Below are 9,922 nucleotides of genomic sequence, written 5' to 3'. Positions count from 1 at the left end.
ATCCTAATGAGCGGGTGCTAAGCGTTTGTATTTCCGTGAGCGTAGTTAAGAAACGTCCGACAGGTGAATTCCTTTGTCTCTTCATTCCCCCCCCCCTCTCTCTGAATCCACCATCGTGTTATAACCAAACTGTCCTGTTTTGTTAGTCCGCTAGACTATATTTACTGTATAATGTTAGTTTTTTATGTATTCTGGAATTCTTATTGAGTTAGTTAGTAAATAAATAATTGAGCAAATGTGTGTATTGCTGATTCTTCAATAAGGTTAGGGTGCTTGCAGGTTCAAGGATTATGCGACGTTCAGAATGAGACCGATAAGAGGTCATTATTTAATAAGTGACTGTTATCGATATATAACATATCTTCTAAGAGTTTAATTCGGAGATGGTAACTCGTTAAACAACTTCTTCCGTGGTGCCCCAAATTCCTAATGAGTTAATTGTTACATGATTAATGTAATCGAGTGACAATTAAACATAGTTAGTTGATTCGATAAATAACAGTCATACATTAAAGTAAGTCACGTCCACGACAGGGGTCAATACAAATAATCCGGGTAGCCATTCGATTAACTGTTCAGCAATCTTATAGCTTGGGGATAGAAGCTGTTAATGAGCCTTTTCGTCCCAGACTTGGTGCTCCGGTACCGCTTGCTGTGCGGTAGCAGAAAGAACAGTCTTTGACTTGGTGGCTGGAGTCTTTCACAATATCTAGGGCCTTCCTCTGACACCCCGCCAGGTATAGAGGTCCTGGATTGCAGGAAGCTCGGCCCCAGTGATGTACTGGGCGTACGCAGATACCCTCTGTACCACATTTTGGTTGGATGCCGAGCAGTTGCCGTACCAAGCGGTGATGCAGCCAGTCAGGATGCTCTCGATGATGCAGCTGTAGATCTTTTTGAGGATCTGAAGACCCATGCCAAATCAGGGGGAATAGGCGTTGTCGTGCCCTCTTCACGACTGCCTTGGTGTGTTTGGAACATGATAGTTCCTTAGTGATCTGGACACTAAGAAACTTGAAGCTCTCAATCTGCTCCACTACAGCCCTGTCGATTTATTTTTATTTTTATTTATTAGGGATCCCCATTAGTTGCTGCCAAGGCAGCAGCTACTCTTCCTGGGGTCCAAACACATTAAGGCACTTTCATTACATATCAAAAGATTAAACAGTACATCATATAACATTATTACACCACTACATATCAAGAATACAACATTTATAATACCACCATACAACAATATTGCAATGTACGTGTGTGTAGAGTGTGTGTGCTAGCGCCCGTGTGCGTGTGCATGTGTCTGTACCTGTGTGTGTGTCTCTTCACAGTCCCCGGTGTTCCATAAGGTTTGGTATGGTATGGTTTTTAAATCCGATTCTAATGCTTTCATCAGTTACCTGATGTGGAATAGAGTTCCATGTAGTCATGGCTCTATGTAATACTGTGCACCTCCCATAGTCTGTTCTGGACTTGGGGATAGTGAAGAGACCTCTGGTGGCATGTCTTTTGGGGTATGCATGGGTGTCCGAGCTGTGTGCTGGTATTTTAAACAGACAGCTTGGTGCATTCAGCTTGTCAACACCTCTTACAAAAACAAGTAGTGATGAAGTCAATCTCTGTTCCACTTTGAGCCAGGAGAGATTGACATGCATATCATTCATGTTAGCTCCCTGTGTACTTTTAAGGGCCAGCCGTGCTGCCCTGTTCTGTGCTATTTGTATATGTCTAGAGAATATGTAGACATAGACAGTGTTCTTTAACTGGTATATGTCTAGAGAATATGTAGACCTAGACAGTGTTCTTTAACTGGTATATGTCTAGAGAATATGTAGACATAGACAGTGTTCTTTAACTGGTATATGTATAGAGAATATGTAGACCTAGACAGTGTTCTTTAACTGGTATATGTCTAGAGAATATGTAGACCCAGACAGTGTTCTTTAACTGGTATAGAGAATATGTAGACCTAAACAGTGTTCTTTAACTGGTATATGTATAGAGAATATGTAGACCTAGACAGTGTTCTTTAACTGAATGGAGAATATGTAGACCTAGATAGTGTTCTTTAACTGGTATAGAGAATATGTAGACCTAGACAGTGTTCTTTAACTGGTATATGTCTAGAGAATATGTAGACCTAGACAGTGTTCTTTAACTGGTATAGAGAATATGTAGACCTAGACAGTGTTCTTTAACTGGTATAGAGAATATGTAGACCTAGACAGTGTTCTTTAACTGGTATAGAGAATATGTAGACCTAGACAGTGATCTGTAACTGGTATAGAGAATATGTAGACCTAGACAGTGTTCTTTAACTGGTATAGAGAATATGTTGACCTAGACAGTGTTCTTTAACTGGTATAGAGAATATTCAGACCTAGACAGTGTTCTTTAACTGGTATAGAGAATATGTAGACCTAGACAGTGTTCTTTAACTGGTATAGAGAATATGTAGACCTAGACAGTGTTCTTTAACTGGTATAGAGAATATGTAGACCTAGACAGTGATCTGTAACTGGTATAGAGAATATGTAGACCTAGACAGTGTTCCTTAACTGGTATAGAGAATATGTAGACCTAGACAGTGTTCTGTAACTGGTATAGAGAATATGTAGACCTAGACAATGTTCTTTAACTGGTATATGTCTAGAGAATATGTAGACCTAGACAGTGTTCTTTAACTGGTATAGAGAATATGTAGACCTAGACAGTGTTCTTTAACTGGTATAGAGAATATGTAGACCTAGACAGTGTTCTTTAACTGGTATAGAGAATATGTAGACCTAGACAGTGTTCTTTAACTGGTATAGATAATATGTAGACCTAGACAGTGTTCTTTAACTGGTATAGAGAATATGTAGACCTAGACAGTGTTCTTTAACTGGTATAGAGAATATGTAGACCTAGACAGTGTTCTTTAACTGGTATAGAGAATATGTAGACCTAGACAGTGTTCTTTAACTGGTATAGAGAATATGTAGACCTAGACAGTGTTCTTTAACTGGTATAGAGAATATGTAGACCTAGACAGTGTTCTGTAACTGGTATAGAGAATATGTAGACCTAGACAGTGTTCTTTAACTGGTATAGATAATATGTAGACCTAGACAGTGTTCTTTAACTGGTATAGAGAATATGTAGACCTAGACAGTGTTCTTTAACTGGTATAGAGAATACGTAGACCTAGTCAGTGTTCTTTAACTGGTATAGAGAATATGTAGACCTAGACAGTGTTATTTAACTGGTATAGAGAATATGTAGACCTAGACAGTGTTCTTTAACTGGTATAGAGAATATGTAGACCTAGACAGTGTTCTTTAACTGGTATAGAGAATATGTAGACCTAGACAGTGTTCTGTAACTGGTATAGAGAATATGTAGACCTAGACAGTGTTCTTTAACTGGTATAGAGAATATGTAGACCTAGACAGTGTTCTTTAACTGGTATAGAGAATATGTAGACCTAGATAGTTTTCTGTAACTGGTATAGAGATTATGTAGACCTAGACAGTGTTCTTTAACTGGTATAGAGAATATGTAGACCTAGACAGTGTTCTTTAACTGGTATAGAGAATATGTAGACCCAGACAGTGTTCTTTAACTGGTATAGAGAATATGTAGACCCAGACAGTGTTCTTTAACTGGTATAGAGAATATGTAGACCTAGACAGTGTTCTTTAACTGGTATATGTCTAGAGAATATGTAGACCTAGACAGTGTTCTGTAACTGGTATATGTATAGAGAATATGTAGACCTAGACAGTGTTCTTTAACTGGTATAGAGAATATGTTGACCTAGACAGTGTTCTTTAACTGGTATAGAGAATACGTAGACCTAGACAGTGTTCTTTAACTGGTATAGAGAATATGTAGACCTAGACAGTGTTCTTTAACTGGTATAGAGAATATGTAGACCTAGACAGTGGTCTTTAACTGGTATAGAGAATATGTAGACCTAGACAGTGGTCTTTATTATAACGGGTATTAATGTCATAACTTTTTGTAGTACCCTACTATGTTCAATGCGCTTATTTACATTCCTCCACTAGTTCACTATAGTCTGTTTGCTAGTGACGATGGGGAATTGCTAGCTTGTACTGCTAAGGCTGTCTCCTTTGAAGATGCCGTCTTGGCCCTTTGGCCTGTGTAGTCATTGGCCAGTCCACTGTATAGCCCTGTCCTCCGCTCTTGTGGAGGTTTCACTTACTGTTCCCTCTGTAAATCAATGGTGCGTTTACACTGAGCATACAAAACATTAGGAACAGCTTCCTCATATTGACTTGCACCCCCCTAGGGCCGTGGCGGTCATGACATTTTGTCAACCGGTGATTGTCAAGGAAATAACTGCCGGTCTTACGGTAATGACCGTTAAGTAAAATAAATCAATGGTGCATTTATATAACTGTCATATTGTCAATGAGTCTTACTATTCATATAGCATTTTATTATATTACTTCATTGTAATATTGTTGATTTCTATATCCTGACATTTACTAATTATAATTCCTCGTCATTGTACTTTCAGAAACACACACACACACACACACATACACACACACACACACACACACACACACACACACACACACACACACTGTCATGAACCCTGCGTCCTGAGTCTGTTCCTGCCTGTGTTGCCGTTTTTCTGCTCGGTATCTCCTGTTTCCTGAAGGTTCCTGAACGCACCCTGTCCGGTTTCCGGGCGACGTTGCTAGGCGGGTGATCTCTCGATTAACCGCGCCTGCTTCTCATCAGCCTCGGCACACCTGGTCCTGATCATCACCCCTTCTTAAGCTCTGACCTGACATCCATTCCCTGCCGTGCCATCATTTAATCTGCCACTTCACCTCCATCTACTAATCTCCGCCACCCGCTCTGTCTCCTGGATTATTCTGCATCTTTTGAATCTGTAAATAAACACTCACCTTCGTTCAACTCACCTTGTCCTGGTCTGCTTCTGGGTTCTGTCTTAGAGAACCGTGACAGAACGATCCGGCCAGAAATGAACCCAGCGGACCTGGACTCTGTTCGCCATGCCATTACCCATCAGGAGAAGATGTTGGGACAACATAGCATGGCGCTACAGGAGATAGCGTTGTCAGTTCGGAACTTTTCTACCAGTCTGACGAAGATCCAGGCTCAGCTCAGTTTGCCGGTGGAGAATCCACCACCTTTTTCACCCATCTCGCCTGCCGTTTCTGGAGCTGTGCCCTTCCGTGAGCCCAAAGTATGAGGGGGATTTGGGAAGATGCCGTTCCTTTCTTATGCAGTGTGGATTAGTGTTCGATCTACAGCCCCACTCTTATGCCACAGACAAGGCTAGGATAGCCTTTGTCATTGAATTGCTGCGTGGTAGAGCCCTGGAGTGGGCTTCAGCCGTATGGGAACGACAGGACACCTGCATGGCTTCATACCAGGAGTTCACGGCTGAGATGAGGAAGCTGTTTGACCATCCTGTCCGAGGTAAGGATGCAGCTAAGCGCCTGTTTTCTCTTCGCCAATGAGCTCGCAGAGTTGCCGACTTCGTAATCGAATTCAGGACATTGGCTGTGGAGAGTGGGTGGAATGAAGAGTCACTGCAAGCTGCCTTTTATCAGGGGTTGTCGGAGCAACTCAAGGATGAGCTGATCTCCTATCCGGAGCCTAGTGACCTGGACAGTTTGGTCGCTTTGTCTATTCGGGGTGGATAACAGAGTTCGAGAGAGAAGGAGGGAGAAGCAATGGGGCCCGTCCAATCAATCAGCTTCTCGGTTCCCAGTCGGGTCAGGAGGTGGACCAGAACGCGTCGATCATTGTCCACCACACGGGATTAGTGGAGAGGTCCTGCCTCCAGATTCTGAACCCATGCAAGTGGGGGCGGCACGGGTTAACCAAGGAGGAGCGCCAACATAGACGTGAGACCAATCGCTGCCTCTACTGTGGTAGTTCGGGACATTACATCTCCACTTGTTCCCAGCGGCCGTCAAACTGCCCGGCTCGCTAAGTTTGAGAGGACTTTTAGCGAGCGGTTTCAACCTCTCAATACCCCCTGTCAGACCCCGTTTCGGCTACCCTCATGAACAGGAATCAGAGTTTAGCGATTAACGCTTTTCATCGATTCAGGTGCCGATGGCAGCTTTATTGATGCCGACGTGGTGGAACAGCTGGGGCTTCCCAAGGAGCGACTACCGGGAAGCCATTGAAGCGACCACTCTGAACGGCAGTAGTCTGGCACGTATCACGATGAGGACTGAACCGGTTAAGATGCTGTTGTCAGGGAATCATTCTGAGGTTATCTCATTCTTCATTCTGCCTTCTCCCCATGTTCCTCTGGTCCTTGGATACCCCTGGCTGAAGGAACACAATCCCACGTTCGATTGGGTGACTGGCAAGGTAACTAGTTGGAGCATTGATTGTCATGCTATCTGCCTCAAGACTGCCTGTTCCCATTCTGTTCCCAGTCAGGTCATTGAGGCTAACCCCCCAGATTTGTCCCTGGTTCCCGAGACATATCACGATTTGGGGGAAGTGTTCAGTAAGCAGAGGGCTCTGTCACTCCCTCCCCACCGACCATATGATTGTGCCATAAACCTGTTCCCTGGAGCTGTCTATCCCAAGGGACGGTTATACAGCATCTCCCGACCTGAACGTGAAGCTTTGGAGACCTACATAAAGGAGTCCCTAGCTGCTGGTCTCATTCGTCCCTCGTCATCACCCCCGGGGGCAGGATTCTTCTTTGTGAGTAAGAAGGATGGCTCTCTTCGACCTTGTATTGATTATCGGGGGTTGAATGACATCACGGTCAAGAACAAGTATCCCCCTGCCCTTGATGAGCTCTGCTTTCGACTCCTTACAGGGTGCTACGGTGTTCACTAAGCTGGACCTACGCAATGCGTATCATCTGGTCCGGATCAGAGAGGGTGACAGTGGTTGACTGGTTTCAATACACCGATGGGTCATTTCGAGTATCAGTTGATGCCGTTTGGACTGACCAATGCTCCAGCAGTGTTCCAGAGTATGGTGAATGACGTCCTGAGAGATATGATCAGTCTTTTTGTGTTCGTTTACCTGGATGACATTCTTATCTTCTCTAAGGAGCCTTCCAGCCCGTCCAGCATGTCAAGCAGGTTCTGCAGCGATTGTTGGAGAATCGCCTGTTTGTGAAGGCCGAGAATTGTGAATTTCACGCCCACACTACATCCTTCCTCGGGTACATCATCTCCAGGGGAGAGATTAGGATGGACCAAGAGAAGGTTAGGGCGGTTCTGGATTGGGCCCAGCCCGGTACGAGATTGCAGCTCCAGAGGTTTCTGGGGTTTGCGAATTTCTATCGTAGATTTATCCGTGATTACATCCGTGTGGCCGCTCCTTTAACTGCCCTGACTTCTAGTACCAGAACCTTCAGTTGGAATCCTGAGGCGGACCGAGCATTTCTGGATTTGAAGAGGCGATTCACCAACGCTCCGATTCTCTCTCAACCTGACACTGCCCGTCAGTTTGTCGTTGAGGTGGATGCGTCTGATGTGGGGGTTGGCGCCATCCTGTCCCAGCGATGCTCCACTGACGGTAAACTCCATCCCTGCGCCTACTACTCTCGTCATCTTTCGTCTGCGGAGAGGAACTACGATGTGGGTAACCGGGAGCTTCTCGCAGTGAAACTTGCCTTGGAGGAGTGGCGCCACTGGTTGGAGGCGCGGAGCAACCGTTTGTTGTCTGGACTGACCACAAGAATCTTGCTTACGTGCAATCGGCTAAACGTCTCTCAACTCCCGTTAGGCCAGGTGGTCGTTGTTTTTGGGACGCTTTAATTTTTCCTTGACGTTCCGACCGGGTCTAAGAACGGCAAGGCGACGCTCTGTCCCGGATGTTCTCCAAGACGGAGGAGAGTGGGGCCAAGACTGAGACGATTCTTCCCCGGAACCTTGTCGTAGGAGCTGTTATGTGGAGGATTGAGGAGGAGGTTATGGCGGCCCTTCGGACGCAGCCTGGCCCCGGTAACGGTCCACCCGGTCGGTTGTTTGTGCCTGAGTCGGTCCGTTCGGCTGTCCTCCAATGGTCCCACGCCAGCAAGATGGCTTGCCACCCTGGCGTGGCTCAGACGATGGCGCTTCTACGCAGACAATTTTGGTGGCCTGCCATGGGAGAGGATACTCTGAGGTTTGTTGCTGCCTGTCCAGTTTGTGCGCAGAACAAGAGTGCCAATCGGCCCAGCTCTGGACTTCTTCACCCCCTACCTATCCCCCGGCGACCATGGTCGCATCTGGCCCTGGACTTTGTCACTGGGTTGCCCTCTTCTGAGGGGAACACGGTCATTCTGACTATTGTGGACAGATTCAGCATGTTCGCCCACTTTGTGCCCATCTCCAAGCTTCCCTCTGCCTCTGAGATGTCCAAGATCCTGGTTAAGGAGGTTTTCAGGGTCCACGGATTGCCCAGTGACATAGTTTCCGACCGTGGTCCTCAGTTCACCTCTGCTGTCTGGAAGTCCTTCTGTTTGGCCATTGGAGCTACAGTCAGTCTCACATCTGGGTTTCACCCCCAATCCAATGGACAGGCGGAGAGAGCCAACCAGAAGATGGAATCCACGCTGCGCTGCCTTGTTTCCTCCAACCCCACCTCTTGGGTCTCTCAGTTGCCTTGGGTTGAGTATGCCCACAATACTCTCCCTACTTCTGCCACTGGGATGTCTCCCTTCCAGTGCCTATACGGCTACCAACCCCCTTGTTTCCATCTCAGGAGAAGGATCTCTCGGTTCCCTCTGTCCAGGCCCACATTCGTCGTTGCCACCGGGACCTGGCATCGGGCCAGAAAGGCCCTCCTTCGAAGTTTCTGACCGGTATCAGCTCCAGGCGAATCGTCGCCGTATTCCAGCCCCCGCTTATGCCATCGGAGATAGGGTCTGGTTGGCTACACGGGACCTTCCTCTGCGGACTGAGTCAAGGAAACTGTCGCCGAGGTTCATTGGTCCGTTTGTGGTGGAGAGAGTGATTAATCCGGTTGTGGTTCGACTCAAGTTGCCTAGGATGCTCAGAGTCCATCCCACCTTCCATATCTCCTGCCTCAAGCCTGTTCTCCTCAGCCCTCTGTTGCCCCCTCCGCCTCCTCCTCCTCCTCCTCAGATGATCGGAGGAGGTCCTGTCTACACGGTGCGCCGCCTCATGGATTCCAGACGGCGGGGCCGGGGTTTCCAGTATCTCGTGGACTGGGAGGGGTATGGTCCTGAGGAGAGGAGTTGGATTCCTCGGCGTCAGATCCTTGATGCTGACCTCCTTCGTGACTTCTACCGCCTCCATCCTGGTGCTCCAGGTAGTCCGCCCGGTGCCGTTCATCGGAGGGGGGGTACTGTCATGAACCCTGCGTCCTGAGTCTGTTCCTGCCTGTGTTGCCGTTTTTCTGCTCGGTATCTCCTGTTTCCTGTAGGTTCCTGAACGCACCCTGTCCGGTTGCCGGGCGACGTTGCTAGGCGGGTGATCTCTTGATTAACCGCACCTGCTTCTCATCAGCCTCGGCACACCTGGTCCTGATCATCACCCCTTATTAAGCTCTGACCTGACATCCATTCCCTGCCGGATCGTTAGCCATTAACAGTATGTTTTGTCAGCGTATCAGCCTCTGAGTACTAGCGTTAGTTTTGTTGTTTTTGCACCTTGTTGACCTGCCTTGTACTTACCTCCGTTTTTCTGTCTACAGTCATTCTCCGGAACCTTCACCCAACCCCCTGCCGTGCCATCATTTAATCTGCCACTTCACCTCCATCTACTCATCTCCGCCACCCGCTCCGTCTCCTGGATTATTCTGCATCTTTTGAATCTATAAACACTCACCTTCGTTCAACTCACCTTGTCCTGGTCTGCTTCTGGGTTCTGTCTTAGAGAACCGTGACACACACACACACACTCACACACACACATTTAAAAGCCCCTGTTTACGTAACCTACCATTAAAC

This window comes from Coregonus clupeaformis, chromosome 31, assembly GCF_020615455.1.
Source record: "Coregonus clupeaformis isolate EN_2021a chromosome 31, ASM2061545v1, whole genome shotgun sequence".
NCBI lineage: Eukaryota > Metazoa > Chordata > Actinopteri > Salmoniformes > Salmonidae > Coregonus > Coregonus clupeaformis.
The sequence above is the reverse complement of the archived record's forward strand: the minus strand, read 5'-3'. Positions refer to the sequence as shown.